The sequence below is a fragment of the Vicugna pacos genome, chromosome X, assembly GCF_048564905.1.
Source record: "Vicugna pacos chromosome X, VicPac4, whole genome shotgun sequence".
Taxonomy (NCBI): domain Eukaryota; kingdom Metazoa; phylum Chordata; class Mammalia; order Artiodactyla; family Camelidae; genus Vicugna; species Vicugna pacos.
This window is the reverse complement of record NC_133023.1, coordinates 66,145,187-66,167,754: the sequence shown is the minus strand read 5'-3', so window position 1 is coordinate 66,167,754 and position 22,568 is coordinate 66,145,187. Positions and strand designations below refer to the sequence as shown.

At 32.8% G+C, this 22,568-nt stretch overlaps 1 non-coding gene across 1 annotated transcript; it reads left to right on the top strand.

Annotated features, from left to right (window-relative positions):
* The first annotated feature begins 18,139 nt into the window (after window positions 1-18,139).
* On the top strand, window positions 18,140-18,212 carry TRNAS-AGA (transfer RNA serine (anticodon AGA)). The gene has a single exon. It is a non-coding gene; the product is annotated as a tRNA-Ser (tRNA).
* Window positions 18,213-22,568: the final 4,356 nt, after the last annotated feature.

Genomic DNA, 22,568 nt, shown 5'->3' with positions numbered 1-22,568 from the left:
TTCAGTCCCAAATCCCACAAGGTACTAATAGCATCAGTAAAAAATAAAACTACTTTACCTAACAAAAGAAAAAAAAGTAGAAATTGCCAGGGAAAATTTATGAAATAAGAGAAATGAATAAGCAAAAATTCAGTAATACTGGCAGGAATAAGGCTGCTGGGGAAAAGTTACTCTTATGAGAGATAGTCTGAGCTAATGGAAATATTAAAATTTTGTGGTGTGAGATTCATAACATAAACTATTTTCTCTCTTTATTCTTCATTAATTTTATTGAATAATTAGATTCCTTTTGATAGACTTCTATAGCTTGGTTGATGTATGATGAAAACAGAATGTTTTAAAGGATTCAAGTACCTCCAGTAAAAAATGGCAGATTGATCGAATGCATGTAACTTTGCTCCCTGCTGAAAACTCAATAAAATACCATAAAATGTTTTTGAAAGTATAAGCCCACAAACAAAGGGAGAATATAACAGAGATAAAGTTTGGGAAGAAAGAAAGCATATGGGTGACATGTAAATAATTTGAAGATCCATAAGCCCTAAATCCCCAACTAGCAGTAGGAAGGTGAAAATCAACCTGTGTTTTCTTTAACAAAAAACATGAAAAAATCAGGAATTAGTAGTGTCCATTATCTGTGAAAATAGAGCTGAAGGAGAACATGACTTGATATAAAATATGATTAAAAAGAATTTTGATCCCCACTCTAGGTATTTGGAAGACTGTTCTTCTCCTCCCTGACAAAGATTAGAGGTTGATTCCCTGCAAAATATCCTCATATTAAAATAATAATAAATAACATGTACATCCTGAATACTGAGACCTTCAGCCTTCTACTTCTCAAATAGTGGAAATTATGCCTTCATCTTCCAGGCAGGAGATTAAGTGAGTTTTCTTATAACTCCAAGAAGAAAAGCCACAGATGTAATCATGAGTTCATTTTGCCCATAAAACAACTCAGTGCGATCAATCCACAGTGAAGTTCACAACCAAGAATCCACTATGAGAGTGCTCAGAGATTCCTATCAGTTTTTTAGTCCCTCAATCCTATATGACAGCAATCAAGGATTTCTAGACATATGAAGGTAACATCTTTTTTTTTTAGATTGCACATGTAAGTAAGATCATATAGTAGTTTTCTTTCTCTGTCTGACTTATTTTACTTAGTGTAATGACTTCAAGTTCCATCCATGTTTTTGCAAATGGTAGAATTTCTTTGTTTTTATGGCTGAATTATAAACTAAAGCACACCATTTTAGGCAAGAATAACCCACACATTTCCAAATTAAAAAAAATAAGTTTACATATAAAGGATCAGGGATCAGAAGTTTGCAAACATCTCAAAAACAACAGTGAAATTCTAGAAGATAATGGAAGGATGTTTTCACTGTTCTAAAGGAAAATTATTACCCATCAAAATTTCTATTCACAGTAAAACTATTAATTAAGTACAGGGGTAGAGTAAGGATATTATTAGACAAGTAAAGACTTTAAGAGGTCACCTCCAGTGCAGACCTCTATAAAGAAGCAACTGAAGTATGTTCCCCTCCCCCTAAAAAATGAACAAATATTGAAAGATATAGGATCTAGGAAATAGGAGATCCATTGCATGATTGAAGCAAAAGAAATTGTCATAATGATGGTGAAGGGAAAAGCCAGTAGGATACCAAATGAAAACTCATCAGACATCAGAAGACAGGCAGAGATTGATGCTAAAAGAAGAAACTGATGGAATACTGGAAGTGTCTGAATATCTTGAGAACGATTTTAGATAATTGAATGCAAATATGGGGTTAAAATAAATATACATAAATAAATACATTAAATTTAATAACAAAGCATGTATAAACCCCAGGGAAAATTTAAATTATGCAGAAATTGCCTTACTATATTTTCAGCTATGAGAAGCCCTTACATAATAATATAAACACTAAATATTAATCTAATAAAAATTTAGATATAAATGTATTGGAAGATGGAGATATCAGAAGAGAGGTATCTGTATTGGAAACAGGAGAAAGAAAGCAAGCTAAATCCACATCTTCCATAGTATGAAGCCAATTTAGATAATGCTTAAAACATTATCAATGTCTCAATGCTTAGAAAATTAAGAATTAGCTATAAATGTGTGTTATTTAGATATATGGAGGTAACAAAAATCAGCTAAAAGAGTTAAAAGTGACAATTTCTAGAGAAAAGGAAATAGAAGAAATGGAAGGAGGGTGTTGTATTTGGTAACAAATTTTGTTAAACTGTCTGTATATATGTATATTAGATACATAATATTATAATACTGCAAAATCTTAAACCCCTCATACTTTTCACCCAAGACAATGAGATCACATTTTGACAAAAAAACTATTTTAGAGAGCATAATCGAGATTTCTTAATATAATTCTATACCATTCAACGTCACAGGAAATGCCAACAAGCATAGGTTTTCCACTCCAGTACAGTGATAAAATCCTTATTCTCTTTACAATGAATTTAAGTTGTTATGAATCTTGTGTACTGAGGGATGATTGCTGTATATTAAGAGCAGAGACAATTTTTCCACTCTTTTGATTTAGTCTTTGAAAACATAAGGTTATTAACTTGGGATTTCCTGTTGAGTTTAAGTGGTTAGTTTTAAAAGTCAGTATTGAAATATATTTGCACTGTGGCTAAATTGCTATATTTGTATAGATTATTTAAATTAACTCATATAATTTTCTTTCTGCTGCAACCACATATTGACAACATAGATTTATTGTCACATTTCAATTAATATTCTCAGTTAATGAAACTACCATGGTATTTACATTTCTCTTCATCTTATAATATTTAAAGTGTGACGGAAATTGTTATTAAATTCATAAGAATAATGGATTAACTTGAAATAGTAATGAAAGAAGAAAAATGTTACAGAAATTTCCAAATAAAAATGTAGTATATTCCATTAGAAGTTAGTAAGACAGTGAGGTGAATTTTATTTCTTGTTGACAGAAGAGAAAATTGTAAATGTCACAAGTGAATAACTCACAAACAGGATAACTAGCATCTGAAAAAGAAGATGATTTCTGTATATTTGAGTCATCATAGGAAGATTGATAGATTTTAAATACCATCATGCTTGAACCTATGAATTGATCTTTCAAAGGAAACCGTTGGAAGGGAGAGCAGAAGAAAAGCAAAGTCTTTATTTGGTAAACTTAGAGGAATACATACTATCTGGATTCAGAATAATTTTGACCCTTTGAGTCCAAAGATCAATAAAATCAAGTCTTTTCTGCGAGGGGGGGACAGACTTGAAAGCCTAACAGGCACTTTCTCAGACATGCAAAATAAGCTAAGTAGGTTAGATATTTTGTGTACTGTCTAGGACTGAGAACTAGAACTTACAATGTTACAAGATGAAATTCTATTATTTAAAAAATTGGCATCAAAATTCCACCTATGGAAGGAATTGCCTTTGTTTCATAAAAACTTTTCTATGTTGCTTTAAGGGATAGTAAAACTTTGAGGACATGGACTGGAAGAAGTCAAGGCTATAAATTGCTGTACACATAAAATAAATTAGGATTGATTGGGGAATAGACAGATGGGAGTGGGAAAAGAGGCCTGGTAGTTTAAAACTTGGGCCTTTGAGAGTTAAATGGGCTAGTAAAAACTTCCTGGTGTTGAGGTGGACAAAGAGTCAGGGATATGTTTTTGTATCTCTGTAAATCCTTTTCTCTCATTTCTTTCCAGTTTTTTTTTTAAATTGATGTATAGTAAGTTACAATGTGTCAATTTCTGGAGTACAGCACAATGTCCCAGTCATACATATACATACATATATTCCTTTTCATATTCTTTTCCACTGAAGGTTATTACAAGATATTGGATATAGTTCCCTGCATTATACAGAAGAAATTTGTTTTTTTATCTATTTCATATATAGTAGTTAATATTTGCAAATATTGAACTCCCAAATTTATCCCTTCCCACCTGCTTTCCCCCCAACAACCATAAGATTGTTTACTATGTCTGAGTCTGTTTCTGTTTTGTAAATGAGTTCATTACTGTCTTTTTTTCTTTTTTAGATTTGACATATGAGCGATCTCATATGGTATTTTTCTTTCTCTTTCTGGCTTACTTCACATAGAATGACATTCTTCAGTTTCATCCATGTGGCTGCAAATGGCATTATTTTATTAATTTTTATGGCTGAGTAGTATTGCATTATATAAACATATTACAACTTCTTTATCCAGTCATCTATTGATGGACATTTGGGTTGTTTCCATGTCTTGGCTATTGTATATAGTGCTGCTATGAACATTTATTTTCCACATTCTTAGTAAGAGTTCTAAAATATAAGTGAGTTCTGGGTTAGAGACCATCCTAAGAAAGTAAATCTTAGAAAGGATTTTGGACATTTGTTTACAGATTAGAGGTTTAGGGCTTTCTTATCTAGATCTTAAAGGAGATCACAGCTGACTTGTCAATTGGAGCATTTTAAAGCTTTGAATACCAAGTATTATGTACCTTGTTAACTATGCAAGGATTATCCTTCTTCAGTTTGCTCCACGAATTTGAGAAGAAACTATATTTAAAAGAGGGAAACCATTTTGTAAGTGAAGGTGAAATTCAGATGTTCTGTCAGTAAAAAAAAAAAGCACTAGTCATGTAATGTAATGTCTTCATCAATCATTTTTTCAGCAACTACTTATTGAACAACTACTATGTGATAATCACTCTACCGACCACAAGTACAATGAAGTGAACAAGCCAAGGCTGACAGTCTAATGTGATGATATTTTTAAAAAATCACACAAATAGATTGATTCTTACAAATTTATATGAGTTCCAAGAAGGTAAAGTATAAGGTGGTATTAGAGAAGATTAGGTGGCACAAAAATTAGATTTTTCACCATAGAAGGCCAACCTGAAGAAATGACATTTAAACTAAGACCTGAAGGATGAGTAAGATTTAGCTAAGCAAAGAATGAAAGATTTGTATTAAAAAAAATTTAGTTAAGTAAGGAAAATAAGTTGTCAATTTGACAAAAATTGAATTGTTCAATTCAACAATTATTATAATGGTTATTTCTAAACTTCACATTGATATTATATATATTTATATATTTACATATTTATACATTCCATTTGACTTTCAGTTACAATACAAAAGCAATACAGAGTTCAAACCACAGGTTTAGCATTATTATTATTATTGAGCAGAAGAATTAGAAATAAAAGAATTTCCTCATAAGAATTCTACCTGAGTGTTTTGGGGTTGAGGAATGTGATAATCTTTCATTGGAAATTTATGTTTAACTTCTGTATGTCTTGAACATATCCAAATTGTTAAGGGTGATGTCTTGCCCAACTACTTAATGGAGAATTTTTTTTGTTTATTCTGCTTTTTATTTTCAGATTTAAAAAAAATAGAGACATCCATAACTATTGCCTGTGGAGATTTTTCAAGGGAATCAGATTTTTTATGACACACAAAAGAATAAAACTTGGCATCATATTAAAAGACCATAAATCACTTTGTTTTAATGAATTATCTTCAAAGGTTTAATTAACAGCAGATTTTTTTTTAAATCACCAGTGTTAGCTTTAGAATTGGAAAATTGACAAGTTTCTCCCCTGTCAAAAGGGAACACATTTTTGTCTCTTTATTCTTTTTCTTGTTTTATCCTTTCAGGAACTAAAGATTATAAATAGGAGTTTATAAAACACATTCTTGAAATTAGAGTATTCTTACAATTAAAAAAGCAATATCTGAACTTATGCTAAATTTGAAAGGAGATCAATATTTATAGTATACTTTGAAATGTGGTTTTCCTGCTTTTAAAAGCTATGAGTAAAAAATGACTAATTAGTATGAATAAAAAGAGAATTGTGGATTTTTTTTTCATATTCAGGAGTATCTTATCTCAGATTTGGATCATATATAGTAATTTCAAAATTAGTAGTCCCTTTTGAAGTTTTGACTAGTAACCTTGAGTTAGTTTATTGATAGTGCTTCCACAAGATGAAAATTTTTAAAAATGAGGACAATTATCATCAAAGCAACATTTTAATGGCACTATTATGTTCAAGATACTAAGAAAGGTTACATGTTTCTATTTTGAAATCTACCAAAACCTACCAATTGGAAATTTTAATTTAGATAATTGCACTGAAATTCATTATAGTTAAGGTCAGACGTGGAAGGTATGCATTTACCTGAGAAGAATTAACTTTTTGCCTTCATAACTTCATTTTTGGATTATTCATTATGAGGTTAAGAATAATATTTTATTCTTATCAAGTTTTTAAAAATTCTAGTTCTGCTTCTTCCCAAACACAATTCCAGTACTAAAAAAACCATTTGTTTTGGATTAGTTACAAAGCAACAAAGCATTTCTTCTTCTTCTTTTTTTTTTAATATTTTCTCTTTTTAATCTATTTCTTTTTCTTCCAATTTTATTGAGATATTATTAACATACAGCACTGTATAAGTTTAAGGGTATATAGCATAATGATTTGACTTACATACATCATAAAATGACTACCACAATAAGTTTAGTAAACATCCATCATATAGACACAAAATTAAAGAAATAGAAAAAGTATATTTTTTTCCTTGTGATGAGAACTCTTGGGATTTACTTTTATCAACTTCCACATACATACAGCAGTGTTAATACATCTATCATTTTGTACATTACATCCCTAGTACTTTTCTTATAACTAGAAGTTTGTACCTTTTGACTGCTTTCATCTATTCCCCCTACCCCCCTTTCCCCACCCCCATCTCTAACAACCACAATCTGATCTCTATTTCTATGAGATAGTTTGTGGTTTATTTGTTTGAAGTATAATTGACCTAAAACAGTATGTTAGCTGCTGTTGGACATTATCATTAAATATTTCTATATATTTGAAAATGATCACCACAATAAATCTATTTACCATCTGTCACCATATAAAGATATTACACAATTATTGACTATATTCCCCACACTTATGACTCATTTATTTTGCAGCTGGAAGTTTTTACCTCTTAATAACCCCTACATATTTCTCTCCTCCCCACCACCTCCCCTGTGGCAACCATAGTTTTATTCTTTGTATCTATGACTCTGCTTTGTTACGTATGTTTGTTTTGTTTATTAGATTCCACATATAAGTGAAATCATACAACATTTATCTTTCTATGACTTATCTCACTTAGCATTTCTTCTAAGATAAGATTCTACTACATTTTGTGACCTTAAAATTGGAGGACTACTATAAACTACGCATAACATATTTCACTTCTATTTTGACCAGACTAGGGAACCATATATCACTAGGTAAGAACTGTCTGGTTGAAAAGCCAAAGGGGGAATAAAGCTAAATAATGAAGTCAAATAAAGGAAATAAATAACAGAACAGTTATGCTTAGTTTGATGAAAGTATTAATTCTCATTATGCAAAATACTTTCTTCTATTTTCTCAATCTATCTATTCATCAGATTTTGCCACTGCTACAAAGCCTATCTGACTTCACAGGTTCTCCTTCACCTTCTCTTTTATAGCCCTTTTAGATTGTACAAAAACTAAGATTAATTGTATATATATACATTTTCCCATCAAAATAATCATGTGAAGTAGTGAAAAGAACACACACTTTGGAGTGAGATTTTAATTCAAGCCCATATCCTTGGGAAAATTATTTAACCTTTCTGAATCTCAATTTTCTCATCTGAAAAAGTGACTCAAGTGTTGTTGTGGGGACCAAATGTCTTACTATATGAAAAGCCTTACAGAAGTGCTAGTATATCAGAAACAAAAAGTGTGTCTTTATTATTTATTCCTTAGAGTAATTAGTAGTATTAAACAAAGTATGCTCTCCATGCATTAGTTATTTAATAATATAAGTAATGTATGATTAGTGAAGTATGCTGGCTCCAAGGGTAATATATATCTGTTAATGCCATAACTTTTGTTTCAGACTAATTCCAGAAGATACCTTCGGGAAACTTAGGTTGAAATTTGTTTTTCTATCAACAGGCTATCTGCAGAATTGTATTTAGTTATGCACTCAACATTTTAAGGTAGACATTGCTATTCTAGAGAAGATCCAGGAAAGAATACTTAGGATGGTGAGGGGTCTGGAGCCCATGCTATATGGGGACAATGTAAAAAACTGGAGCTATTTTCTCACAGGAGGCATAGAACTTTCCTCAAATATTTAGTGAGGTATCATATGGTGAAATAGAAAACCTATAGTATATTTTTCCAACCAGTGAAACTAGATAAATTATAAGGATGTAGATATCTTCTCACGTTGATATAAAACCTTCTATCCAGAAAACAAGCAGAATGGCTAATTTTCTGTCAGTGAAGATGTTTAAGCATAGACTGAACAATGATTCTTTGCCAATAATTTCAGATAAGATGATGGACTTAGTAAACACTTTTTCACTGAATCTGATTCTATTATCAGTAATGAAAATTTTAGCTCAAAATTATAAGCAGAATAAGTTTCAGAGGTCAAGGTATTACTCCACACATACAAGAAGCAGCATACTCCTTGAATTCTTGGTCAGAGGGAGAAAGACACAAAGACTTCCCCTAATTTAAACATTGCCTAGACCTGATCTTGCATCTTGTACTGAAACACATAACCCTAAGGAAATATATTTATTAGTATAATAAAGTATCTTTAGTTCCTGATTTAATATACAGAATTCTTTCATTGATAGCAATGGAAGAGAACAATAAATGGCACTGTTATAATCAAGATCACTAAATATTTGTAAAATTAATGAAAAATATACATGCAAATTGAGTGATTCAATGTTCTAATTCATTGTAAAAGCAGATACTACTCCTGATAGTTGAAATTTAAGCATAATTATAGTAAAATTTCAAATATTTCTATTGTAAAATGACATAATGTATATGAGTTCAAAAAATAAAGACAATAAAATTATATGAAACTATGTAAAATCATATAAAACTATGTAAATACATTTATAGTTTAAATAACCAATGTTACTTGCTATATTGTCTATATAAAGGTTTATTCTGAGAAATTGTACATTTACTTAAATATAACTATCATTTGAAAAATTTATACTACAGAAACAAGCTGCTTTTATGAACAGTACAGCTATTTCCTATCAAGAAGCTGTGTTTCACCTGTATTTTAATTTAACTATTTACAATGTGTTAATATTTTCTTCCATAGATTTAATGCCCATTCAATTATTACAGTCTATCCTGTTACATTACAATTGTGGAGCAATTTTTCTTGCTTTAATCCTCCCAGAAATATCTTATAATGTTTTCTTTTTTGAAACCATATAATATAAGCAAATTAAGGCAAGGCTACACAATACAAAGGTTAAGAGGAAGATTCTAAGAATTTTGTGAACTGGGACTTAATAGACATAGTCAAAAGCCATTCAGGATCTTAAAGAACATCATTACCCTAAATTATCCACATTAACTTCTTTTCTCTCTAATTTCTTTGGGTAAATACCATAATATTATTTTTGCTTTGGAATGAAATAGCTTGATCCACTGGCCATTATAGGCCCAGTTTACCAGTTTTCTAAGGTAAATTTAGGGGAAAAATCTTGAAAAATTTATATTTAAAAAAAAGTATTGCTGGTTGGAGGCCAAGATGATGGAGTAGAAGGACGCTCATAGCTCACCCTCTCCCATTAAATACACCAAGACTCACATCCACAGACCCACTCAGCCAACCAGAGCACCTGCAGAACTCCGACAGAACATTGTACTCTTCAAAAGACAGAGATGCCAAAAATCTGGTAGGAGAAAAGGTAAAAAGAAAGAAGAAAGGCAAAACAGAGCAGGACAGTTCCCATGGGGAGGGAGTGGCAAATGAAGACTTGTGCTCATTTGCTGAACCCTCTCCAATGGAGAGGCCAGCGGGACAGAGGGACTGCCCCTGAAGCTCGGACCTGTACAGAGCAGCCCTTGACCTTCAGAACTAAGTTAAATGGGTACAGAGGGTCCCCACAACACCCAGCTTGAGACGCAGGCCAGCAGCTGGGGGCTGGGCCAAGCTGCCTGAGCCAGGTGGAGGACTGAGACGGCTGCACTAAGACAGACCTGGGGGACTGCAGGGTGCTGTGCACCATGGTTGTGGGAGCACAGGGCAGAACAACCTGGACCCTCCATAAAACAACATGGCTGATGTGCCCTGGGGGAAGGGTGCATACCCCCATCTCTGAAAACCTGAGGAAACTTTTCAGGTGAAGTGTGCGGGGCTCAGGCACAGCTGCCATATCCTCCTGTGCTTAGCACCTGGGCGGGGGTGAAACCCACATCTGCACCTAAGGACTTAGCAGCCTCAAAGGCAAGATGGAGACTTGTCTACAGCCCGAGGCATATAGGATCCTTCCATCCTGGTCCTTCAGAGAACTTGTTCCACCAACACAAACAAAGAGCTGGGTTTTGGCCTGGAACAAGGGCAGGGCTGTTCCTCGGTCTTCCCTGAGCCCCACTATGGGGTGCTGACCTGAGGCAGAACGTGCAGTGGCAAAGAGCTGTGGAGTGAAGGGTGCAGGGAGAGGGCGGGTGGCCCCACGCCTTCCAGGCAGGAATGCAGCACCTGACCGCAGTGCTGGGAGAGGGCGACACCCGCCCTCCTACCAGGCCAGTCTGCAACATCTGACTGCAGCATCCGGAGGGGCAGTGACCCGCCTGCTCACAGCAAAGGAGAGCTGTGCCTGACCCAGTGTTAGGAGGGGGCGTGATTTGCTTGCCGACAGGCACTTCGGAGCAGCACAGACAAGGGCGCCAATGGAGGGCCTCTGGAAACAGCAAGCTGAGTTCCAAAAACAGGGCAAAGGCAGAAAGACTTCACATTAAGAGCACACAGTCTCCAGGAGAACACTGCCCACTTTTTTTTTTAAAAAATCTGTTTTTACCTGTTCTGTTTTCTATTACCCTTTTAATTTTTACTTCTTACACAATTACATATACTCCCAGTTTTAATCCCTTTTAAATTTTTTAAAAAATATTTTATTGTTATTATTTTTTTAAAATCCACGTCATTTTGCTTTTATTTCTCTTGGTTTTGATGTCCTGTTATTGATTATACACAGGTTTCAAATACATTTTCCCCTATTTTCGCCTTTTATAAAGGTTTTTAAAAGACATCTCAACCCAATTGCTAATCTGCTTCAACTTGCCCTTCTATTATTCATTATATACTGTTTTCAAATATTTTTTCTCCCGCATTTTAAAATTCTCCTTTATTTTATCTTTTAATCTGTTCTATTTTCTATTACCTTTTCAATTTCTAATTTCTAAAAAAATATATATGCTTCTCATTTTAATTCCTTTTAAAATTTTCTTTTAAAGCAGTTATATTAGTGTTTTTTTAAAAAATCCACCTGATTTCATTTTCATTTCTTTTGGTTTTGATCTCCTGTTATTGATTAAACAGAGGTTTCAAATATTGTTTTTTGATCTTTTTTCCTTCTTTGAAATGGTTTTCTAAAAAGGCATCTCACTCGATTGCTAGTCTGATTAAAATTGCTCTTCTATAATTGATTATACACTGTTTTCAAACCTTTTTTTCTCCTTTCTTTTAAAATTCTCTTTCTCTCTTTTTTCTTTAAGTTTTATTCCTACACAGGCATTAGATAGATAAACTCCTTAAAGACTAAAATAGATAACTGGTACTCCATAAGCCACAGTGCCAGAGAGAAATGAGCAAGATGAAGAAGCAGAGAAACCATTCACAATTAAAAGAACAAGAGAAGTCCCCTGAAAAAACAATCAATGAAATAGACATCGATAGCCTAATAGATCAAGATTTCAAGAAAGGTGTGATCAAAGTACTGAAGGAACTAAAAGAGATAGTGTTTAGAGATATAAAATATGTCAAAAATGAAATGGAAGCTATAAAGAAGAACCAAGAAGAACTGGTAAACTCATTGGCTAAGATGAGGAATGATCTAAAGGCTGTGCAAAGCAGACTAGATAATGCAGAGGAACGAATAAGTGACACAGAAGACAGGACAACAGAAAGCACCCAATCACAATAGCTATGAGATAAACAAATAGAAACAAATGAAAATAACATAAGGGACCTATGGGATAATATAAAGCATGCTAATCTTTGCATAATAGGGATCCCAGAAAGGGAAGAAAGATCAAAGGGAATTGAAAAGCTATTGGAAGAAATCATGACTGAAAACTTCCCAAACTTAAAGAAGGAATCAGATATCCAAATACAGGAAGTTCAAAGCATCCCAAACAGGAAGAACCCATATAGACCCACACCAAGACATATCATAATCAAGATGGCCAGAGTAAGGATAAAGAAATGATCCTAAAGGCAGCAAGAGAAAAGCAAAGAGGGAGTTACAAGGAAACCCCCATAAGGCTCTCAGCTGAATTCTCTACACAAACACTACAGGCCAGAAGGGAGTGGCAAGATATATTCGAAGTCCTGAATGAAAAAAGGATGCAGCCTGGGATACTTTAACCAGAAAGGCTATCCTTTAGGGTAGAAGGAGACATAAAGAATTTCACAGACAAGAAAAAGCTACAAGAGTTTACCAACACAAAACCCATGCTAAAAGAAATACTGAAAGGTTTACTCTAAATAGAAAAGCAGCAGGATGCTACAGAAATGAGAATCTCACAACTGGAAATGTGATGACTCATGAATTACAAATAAAATAAACATGAAATTGCAAAAGAAGATATCTAAATCATTAAGAGTGGGAGAGGGAAGCAAGAAAATATACAATATTTTTTCTATCTTTTTAAGATTTTTTGTTCTCAGTAGGATGGGATGAGGTCATGTTACTATCAGTTTAATAAAAACAGCTATAGTAATGGGCTAGTAGACTTACAGAAAAGGGTAACCACAAGCCAAAAACTTACAAGGGAGTCACAAAAACTTAATGAAATCCATGATAATACAAAGGAAAATGACCAAACCACAAAAGGAAGAAGAAAGGAACAAAGAGGAAATACCAAATCAACTGCAAAAATAGTTCAAAATGGCAATAAACACACATCTATCATTAATTACTGTAAATGTTAATGGACTAAATGCTCCAGTCAAAATACATAGAGTGGCAGACGGGATAATAAAGCAAGAGCCTTCAATATGCTGCATACAAGAGACCCACTTTAGGGAGAAGGACACATATGATTGAGAGTGAAAGGATGGAAAAGGATATTCCATGTAAATGGAAAAGCCAAAAGACAGGTGTAGCAATATTGATTTCAGACAAATTAGACTTTAAGACAAAGGCCATAAAGAAAGATAAAGAAGGACATTTTATAATGATTAAAGGAATGATACAAGATGAAGACATTACACTCATTAATATATATGCACCCAATACAGGAGCACCTAAGTACATACAAGAAGTACTAATAGAGATAAAGGGGGATATTGATGGCAATACAATCATTGTCAGAGATTTTAACACCACATTAACATCACTAGACAGATATTCCAGATAGAAAATAAACAAGGCAACAGAGAAACTAAATAATACAATTAAAAATTGGATTTGGTGGATATTTTCAGAGCACTACACCCCCCAAAAGTAGGATATACATTCTTTTCAAGTGCACATGGAACATTTTCTAGGATTGATCATGTACTTGGGCACAAAAGAAACCTCAACAATTTTAAGAAGATAAAAATTATCTCAAGCATCTTTACTGATCACAATGCCATGAAACTAGAAATCAACTACACAGAAACAAAGGGGAAAAAAAGGAAAGCATGGAGATTAAACAATATACTATTAAAAATCCAGTGGGAAAATGAGGAAATCAAAGTTGAAATTCAAAAATACCTTGACACAAATGAAAATGAAAGCAGAAACACACAAAATTTATGGGACACAGCAAAGTCAGTGCTAAGAGGGAAGTTTATAGTGATACAGGTCTTCCTCAAAAAAGAAGAAGAATCTCAAATAAACAATCTAACCCACCAGCTAAAAGCATTAAAAAAAGAAAAGCAAAAAATCCCAAAAGGCAGCAGAAGGAAGAAAATAATAAAGATTAGGTAGAAAATCAATAAAATAGAGATTAAAAATCCATAGAAAAATCAACCAAACCAAAAGCTGTTTTTTTGAAAAAGTAAATAAAATCGACAAACCTCTGGCCAAACTCACAAAGAAGAAAAGAGAGAGCACAAATAAGCAAAATAAAAAATGAAAATGGAGAAATTACAACAAATAAAACAGAAATACAGAATATTATACAAGAATACTATGAAAAATATATGGTACAAAAGTGGATAACCTACAGGAGATGAACAAATTTCTGGAAACATACAGTCCACCAAGAGTGAACCAAGAAGAAACTGACCACTTGAACATACCGATCGCTAGAAATGAAATCGAATTAACAATAAAAACCTCCCAACTAATTAAAGTTCAGGACTGGACTGCTTCACCGGGGAATTCTACCGAACATGCAAAGAACTCATGCCAGTCCTTCTCAAACTCTTTCAGAATTTTGAAAAGGATGGAATACTCCCAAACTCATTCTATGAAGCCACCATCACCCTGATACCAAAACCAGGCAAAGACACTACCAAAAAAGAGAATTATAGGCCACTATCATTGATGAATATAGATGCAAAAATCCTTACCACAATATTAGCAAATAGAACCCAACAACACATAAAAAAGATTATACATCATGATCAAGTGGGATTCATCCCAGGGACACACGGGTGGTTCAACATACACAAATCAATCAATGTAATACATCACATCAACAAGAGAAAGGACAAAAACCACATGATCATATCAATAGATGCAGAAAAAGCATTTGATAAAATTCAACACCCATTTATGATAAAACTCTCACCAAGTGAGTATAGAGGGAATACATCTCAACATCATAAAAGCTATATATGACAAATCTACAGCCAGCATAATACTCAATGGTGAAAAACTCAAAAGCTTCCCACTAATATCTGGGACAAGACAAGGATGCCCACTATCACCACTCCTATTCAACACAGTCTTGGGAAGTCCTAGCCACAGCAGTCAGGCAAGAGAGAGAAATAAAAGGGATACAAATTGAAAAAGATGAGGTAAATGTGTCATTATATGCCTATGACATGTTACTATGTATAGAAAACCCTAAAAGGTCCACACAAGAACTACTAGAGCTGATTGAAGAATTCAGCAAGGTAGCATTTTACAAGATTAACGTTCAAAAATCAGTTGCGTTTCTTTACACTAATGATGAATCAACAGAAAAATAGAGTAAAGAAACAATCCACTTTAAAATATTACCCAAAGTAATAAAATACCTAGGAATAAATCTAACCAAGGAGGTGAAAGAGTTATACACAGAAAAGTATAAAACACTGATGAAGGAAATTAAAGAAGATATGAAAAAATGTAAAGATATCCCATGCTCCTGGATTGGAAGGATCAATATTGTTAAAATGGTCACAGTGTTCAAGGCAATGTACAGATTTAATGCAATCCCTCTCAAATTATCCAGGACATATTTTGCAGAACTAGAACAAATCATAATAAAATTTTTATGGAACCATCAAAGACTTAGAATTGCCAAAGCATTACTGAAGAAAAAGAATGAGGCTGGAGGAATAACTCTCCCCAACTTCAAACAATACTGTAGAGCTACAGTCATCAAGACAGCATGGTATTGGTACCAAAACAGACATATAGACCAATGGAACAGAATAGAGAGCCCAGAAATCAACCCACAAACTTTTGGTCAACTCATCTTTGACAAAGGAGGCAAGAATATACAATGGAATAAAGTTCTCTTCAGCAAATGGTGTTGCGAAAACTGGACAGCAGCATGTAAAGCAATGAAACTAGAACACTCCCTTACACCATATACAAAAATAAACTTAAAATGGATCAAAGACTTTAACATAGGACAAGACACAATAAACCTCCTAGAAGAAAATATAGCCAAAACATTATCTCAGATACATCTCGAACATTTCTCCTAGAACAGCTTACCCAAGCAATAGAAATAAAAGCAAGAATAAACAAATGGGACCTAATGAAACTTACAAGCCTCCGCACAGCAAAGAAAAGCATAAGTAAAACAAAAAGACAACCTATCAAATGGGAGAAAATTTTTGCCAGTGAAACCAACAAAGGCTTGTTTTCCAGAATATATAAGCAGCTCCTATGACTTAATAAGAAAAAAACAAACAGCCCAATCTAAAAGTGGACAGAAGACCTAAACAAGCAAGTCTCCAAGGAAGACATACAAATGATCAATAGGCACATGGAAAACTGCTCAATATCACTAATTATGAGAGAAATGCAAATCAAAACTCACACTAGTCAGAATGGCCATCATTCAAAAGTCTACAAATGACAAATGTTGGAGAAGCTGTGGAGAAAGGGGAATCCTCCTTCACTGCTGGTGGGAATGCAGTTTTGTGCAGCCACTGTGGAAAACAGTATGGAGATTCCTCAAAAGACTAGAAATAGACTTACCCTATGACCCAGGAATCCCGCTCCTGGGCATATATCCAGAAGGAACCCTACTTCAGAATGACACCTGCACCCCAATGTCCATAGCAGCACTATTTAAAATAGCCAAGACACAGAGACAGCTTAAATGTCCATCAATGGATGACTGGATAAAGAAGAAGTGGTTTATTTATACAGTGGAATACTACTCAGCCATAAAAACCGACAACATAACACCATTTGCAGCAACATGGATGCTCCTGGAGAATGTCATTCTAAGTGAAATAAGCCAGAAAGAGAAAGAAAAATACCATATGGGATCGCGTATATGTGGAATCTAAAAAACAAAAACAAAAGCAAACAAAGGATAAATAGAAAACAGAAACAGACTCGTAGACATAGAATACAAACTTGTGGTTGCCAGGGGGGTGGAGGGTGGGAAGGGATAGATGGGATTTTAATATTGTAGAATAGATAAACAAGATTATACTGTATAGCTCAGGGAAATATACACAAGATCTTATGGTAGCACACATAGGAAAAAAATGTGACAATGAATATATATATGTCCATGTATAACTGCAAAATCATGCTCTACCCTGGAATTTGACACAACATTGTAAAATGATTATAAATGAATAAATATATCGTTAAAAAATAGCTTTCTACTTTCTTATTTTCTAAAAGAATTTGTATATGATTGGTCTTGTCTCTTCCTTGTATGTTAAATAAAATTTACTAATGAAGGTATCTGGGTCTGGAGTTCTTTCTGGAAAGCTTTTTCATTGTATATTAAATTTGTTTAATTGATATTGTACTAATCAGGTTTATGATCTTTTCTTGTGTTCTTTTGGCATTTTTAACTTTCAAGGAATGTGTCTGTTTTATTTACCATTGAATTTATTTGCATATAATTGTTTATATTATTATGTTTTATGTCCATTTGATTTATAATGATACACTCTGTTTCTGATAAATAACCTGTATTTCTCTTTTTAAATCTTAAATAGGCTAGCTAAAGGTTTATCAATTTTATTTATCTTTTCAAAGAACTAGATTTTGACGCAATAATTTATAAGATCCAATCTCTTTTTTCCTCCAACTCATATCCAATCTATTCATTAATTCTCTTTAGTGTATCTTCAGAATATTCCCAGAATCTGACTACTTCTTAGCACCTTTAAGACATCCCTTTGGTCCAAGCCATCTTTGGCTTTAACCTGTATTACCACAATAGTCACCTAACTGATCCCCCAAGTTTTATCTTTTTCTCTGAAAAAAAAAAAGGACTATCTTAAACATAGTGTCCAGAATCATACTTTTCAACTTGACATCAGATCGTTTCACACCTTTATACAGATCTTCAAAAATTTTCTCATCTCACTCAAAAGCCAAGATTCTTAAAGTGGTGTACATAGCCCTACAAGGTTGTTACTATTCTGACTCTATTTCCTGCTCCTACAGCCAGCTCAATCTGTTGTATCCTCACCATCTTAATGGATTTGTTCAAACTAACCAAATGATATGCCTCAGTGACTGCACATCCTGTTCTTTTTTCATGAAAAATCATTCCCCCAGAAAGTAACATGATTAATTCCTTCACCTCCTTCAAATATTTGCCCAAATGTTAGCCTTGCTCCCTACAGCTTATACTCTGCATAACAGGAAATGTGATAGTTCAAAAAAACATAAGGCAGAAGGGAGGGTATAGCTCAGTGGTAGAGTGTGTGCCTAGAATGCATGAGGTCCTGGGTTCAATCTCCAGTACTTCTATTAAATAAATAAATAAATAATAAATAAACAAATAAACAAATAAATAAATAAATAAATAAACCTAATTACATCCCCGCCCAAAAAAAATTTTTAAAAAAGGCAAATTATGTCAAATCTCTGCTGAAAATCTCATCCTATGCAGAATGAAAAACAAAGTCTTAGACTAACATATACCTAGATGCTTTCTCTAATTTTGTTTCCTGCTATGAGCCACATTGACTACTCAGCTTAGCCACACTGGCCTCTTAGTTGTTACTGCAAACTGCCATGCAATTTTCTGCCTCAGGACCTTTTGAGGAAGTTTTTTGTCTCTTTCTTTCTAATCTGTGTGTGTTTGTGTGTGTGTGTGTGTTTACACATAAATGTTATAATTTGACTTCAATTACAAGTCAAAATATTTTACATAGATAACATTAATTGCAACAAAATATTCCATCATTTTCAGTCTTAATGGATTCTAGGAGAAATGTACAGATTTAAAAAAAACTATGAATAGAAAAATCTAGTTTAATTGTAATTCCTGTATACTAAAAATTTTTAAATGATATATGTTGGGTGTGACTTGCAGAAGGACATGACTCATCCTGCTAGAAAAGATTCTAGTTGTCTCTATTGCAGCTTATTAATTACTTTAACAGACATGTTTTGTTCCTTTAGTTCCTCTGGAGGATTAAACATCACATAACATATGTCAGATTTTGGCAATCTTATGTTTGCAGAAGTTTAAAATATTTTGAGTAGTTGTGCACAAAATTATTTAATGTCTCTCATGAGAGGAAATGCTAACAATGTTTTAACTAAAGAAAACTTCTTTCTATGAAAACATTTTTGCATATCACAAATAACTCCCAAATAAACTATCATTTCTAAAAGCTTAATTTGGGTTTTAAAACTACAACAAACAATAATGTTACAAATAAAGACATATTAGCACAAAAAACAAAAATAGAAAATAATAAAAAATGTTTTATTTCAAAAAGTTAGTTTTCATTTAGGAAAGTGAAATTTATTTACTAAAATCATACAGAATATGGTAAGGATATAATGGCTAAATTCTATTGCATGAACTGAGTAATAAAAAAAGTATACCTGAAAACTAGCAAGTTATTTGATCACAAGTCATTTAATGGCAAAATTGCTTAATGAAGCTGGTTGTTAGACTCAATTTTTATTTAAAATAATATGAAGTAGAAACTTGACTCTTTTATCTAATATGTAGAAAACTACAAAATTTGATCCAGATTACAGTGAGTTCAAAAAACAATCATAAGAGGTGTGATGAGGTAATAGCTGTATTTCTACCTTCTTGGCTTAATACAATATCTGGCACACAATAAGTGTTTAATAAATGTTTGTTAAATGACTCCATGAATGCCTCTGTCATTGTCAGTGCAATAAATCAAATCAAACCAAAAATATTGCAAAATCAAATCTACATTTTTCCTTCTTTCTTTATTATTAGTTTAGCAGGAAGGAGTAAAACCCTATAATGGACTATTATTTTTTTGAAAAATATTGTTTATTTTAGAAAAAATGTACCTTAATGTTTTATAAAGTTTTGAGGCACATATTGAGTTGATATGATCTTTTAGGTACACATGATCTATCCATCCCTAAGTCTTGAAGAGGTAAAAACTTAAACTTGAAAATATATTGAACTAAAAGTCAATTTTACTATCTGGAGGCATAAAAGATTGATTTCATCTGTTTATCACTTTAGCAATACATTATCTGAGATTAAATGGGAGAGGAACAATAGTCATTCTTTACATTTCTTTAAGCTATGAGCAGGAGGCCATGGTACATGAGCAGATAATCATGAATAATCAGAGTGGAGTACCAAATCATACAATACTTTAAGTAAAATTTATCTGATATATATCAATATCTATATATCAATTTATTTATATCTATCTACTTAATTTATCTATCATCTCTATAGACAAAGGCATCTGAGTCTGCAAAGAACACTACCATAAGCAACCTTGTACATGTGTCCTTATAACTGGTGCTTTCATTTCTTTAGGAAAATTTTCAAAAATCAGAATTGCTGTATCAAATATTAAGAATTCACATGACACTATTTTGTCAGACATGCTGAAATATTTCTTGTCCACAGTCAAGAATTCTTTTCTACTGAATAGCTTGTTCTTCTCCTGCAGTTTTAGGGTGTCTCTTTCCCTCTGGAGAGTGTTGAATTCATATTATCTAAAAAGGAATTCTCTGAACAACATATTTTCCTATGCTGCCTATTCCTTATAAAAGTGACAATATCAGTGATTAAGCTCCTCATAATTGGTTGTTCCGTTAGATTCCCATTGTAAGTGGAGTTAATTAGCTTAACATCCAAAGGCCAATATTACATTGTTTACTGTGCTACTAAAGACGGTTCACTAGCACCCTCTGTATACTGTCTACAACCCTGCTGCAAGACTTTTCTTGAGTCATGTTCTAATTTCTTACTGTACTATCATTTCAGAGTTACCAGAAATTTGCAAAAATGTATTAATTTGTATAGAATTTATTTTGTGACAAGACTTAAATGAGGCAATCATTTGAAAATAGCAGTGTCATTTGCTTCTAAATATTGAGTGCCAAGAGGAACCCAAATTGAGAAAATAAAAAGGCGCCATTAAACAACTTAAAACAATGAGGAAAAATTCAATGAAAATAAGAGAACAACAACAAAAAAAGTAGATACTAGCTTAATGGAAATGAGAAGAGGAGGCTCAGTTCAAAAAAAAAAAAAAAGAGACAGAAGGCAGCTTTGGCTTTAGGCCTTAATGTGTAATCACTCCACATACCACAAATTACATACTACACACATTTGACTTTCTAACTTCAAATTAATGTCATTATCTTCCTCTGCCCATTAAGGCAAGGATAATAAAAGAATGCTATTAGAATGTATTAGTAACGTGGCATTGCTAAGGATTGTTTAAAAAAAAACTTTGGAAATAGTTTGTATCCTAGAACTTATGAACTTTATGAGATTTCATGTAGTATTGCATAATGTTTAAAAGTAGACAGTTACCATTTTCAAAATAGGTATGATTGAATAGACCAACAAGTCCACTGACAAGGTAGTACAGTTTAGTTGTTAAGGGCAGTGATGTCACCTGGTTAAAAATCTTAGTTCTGCTGTGTGGCCTTGACAAGTATCTTAATTTCTCCAAGTTTCACTTTTCTTGTCAGTAACTTTAGGATAAAATACCTACAGTATAGGACAACATGAGTTAGTTTACATGGAATATTTAATACACTGGTTGGTACATAAAAAGTGTCCAATAAATTGCAACATTAATTATTATTGACTCAAAAATAAATCAATAATATAATTAACCTGTTTTATTGAGTGTTTAACGTGTGGCCAACACTGTGTCAAGCACCATGGGAGAAACACGACTAATTCTCTGCTCTCAGATCAACATTTTTCAGTAAGAATATAATGCCAGCTACATGTATCATTTAAAATTTTTCTATTACTTCCATTTAAAAAGTAATAATAAAGAGATGAAATAAATTTTAATAATATATTTTATTTAAATCAATAATATCTAATATATTATTATTCAAATATGTGTCATTAGCTACATTTCAAGAGCCAAAGAGCTACATATGTTTAGTGGCTACAGTATTGTACAATAAATCTGTAAATCTTACAACCTGAAAAACCAAAAGGAAAGAATCTTAATGAAATTACTATGGTTAAAATAAATATTAAACTTTATGTGGTTGACTCTGAATTCAGTAAAAGTTCAGAAGAAGTTTATGACTAAGTCATCAGAGTGCTTTCTAAAGGATAACAAAACTCAAAATGAATCTCAAATAATAGATAGGATGTGTAAATAAGAGAAATTTTCCTTTCAGTACTCAATAAAGAAAGATCATCTGTTTATTTGATGCAACAAATTTATTGGCAAGGTATCACTTTTGCCTTTGCATGTTAAAATCAGTAGACTTAACACAAATTTTTGCTCAAGAACTACTGTGTCATTTCTCACTTCTATGTGCTAGGCTGGTCTGTCTGAACGTTTCTCAATCATTCACAGAAGTATTGTGGGAAGTTGTATTTCACTGAATCCTGAAGACATTCTTATTCTTGGTCTAGCACTAAAATGCAAGTTTAATGTGTATCCTTTCTAGTGCTTTGGTTCTGAATATGAAACATTTTGTATCAAAAATACAAAATCATATTTTATAATCAAAAATCAGAATGCAAAACATTGATGTTCCCTCTTGAAAACAGCTTTATTGAGGTATAATTAATATACAATAAGCTGTATATATTTAGAACATATAATTTGATAATTTTTACATATTTATACCCATGAAACTATCATGAGTATCAAGATA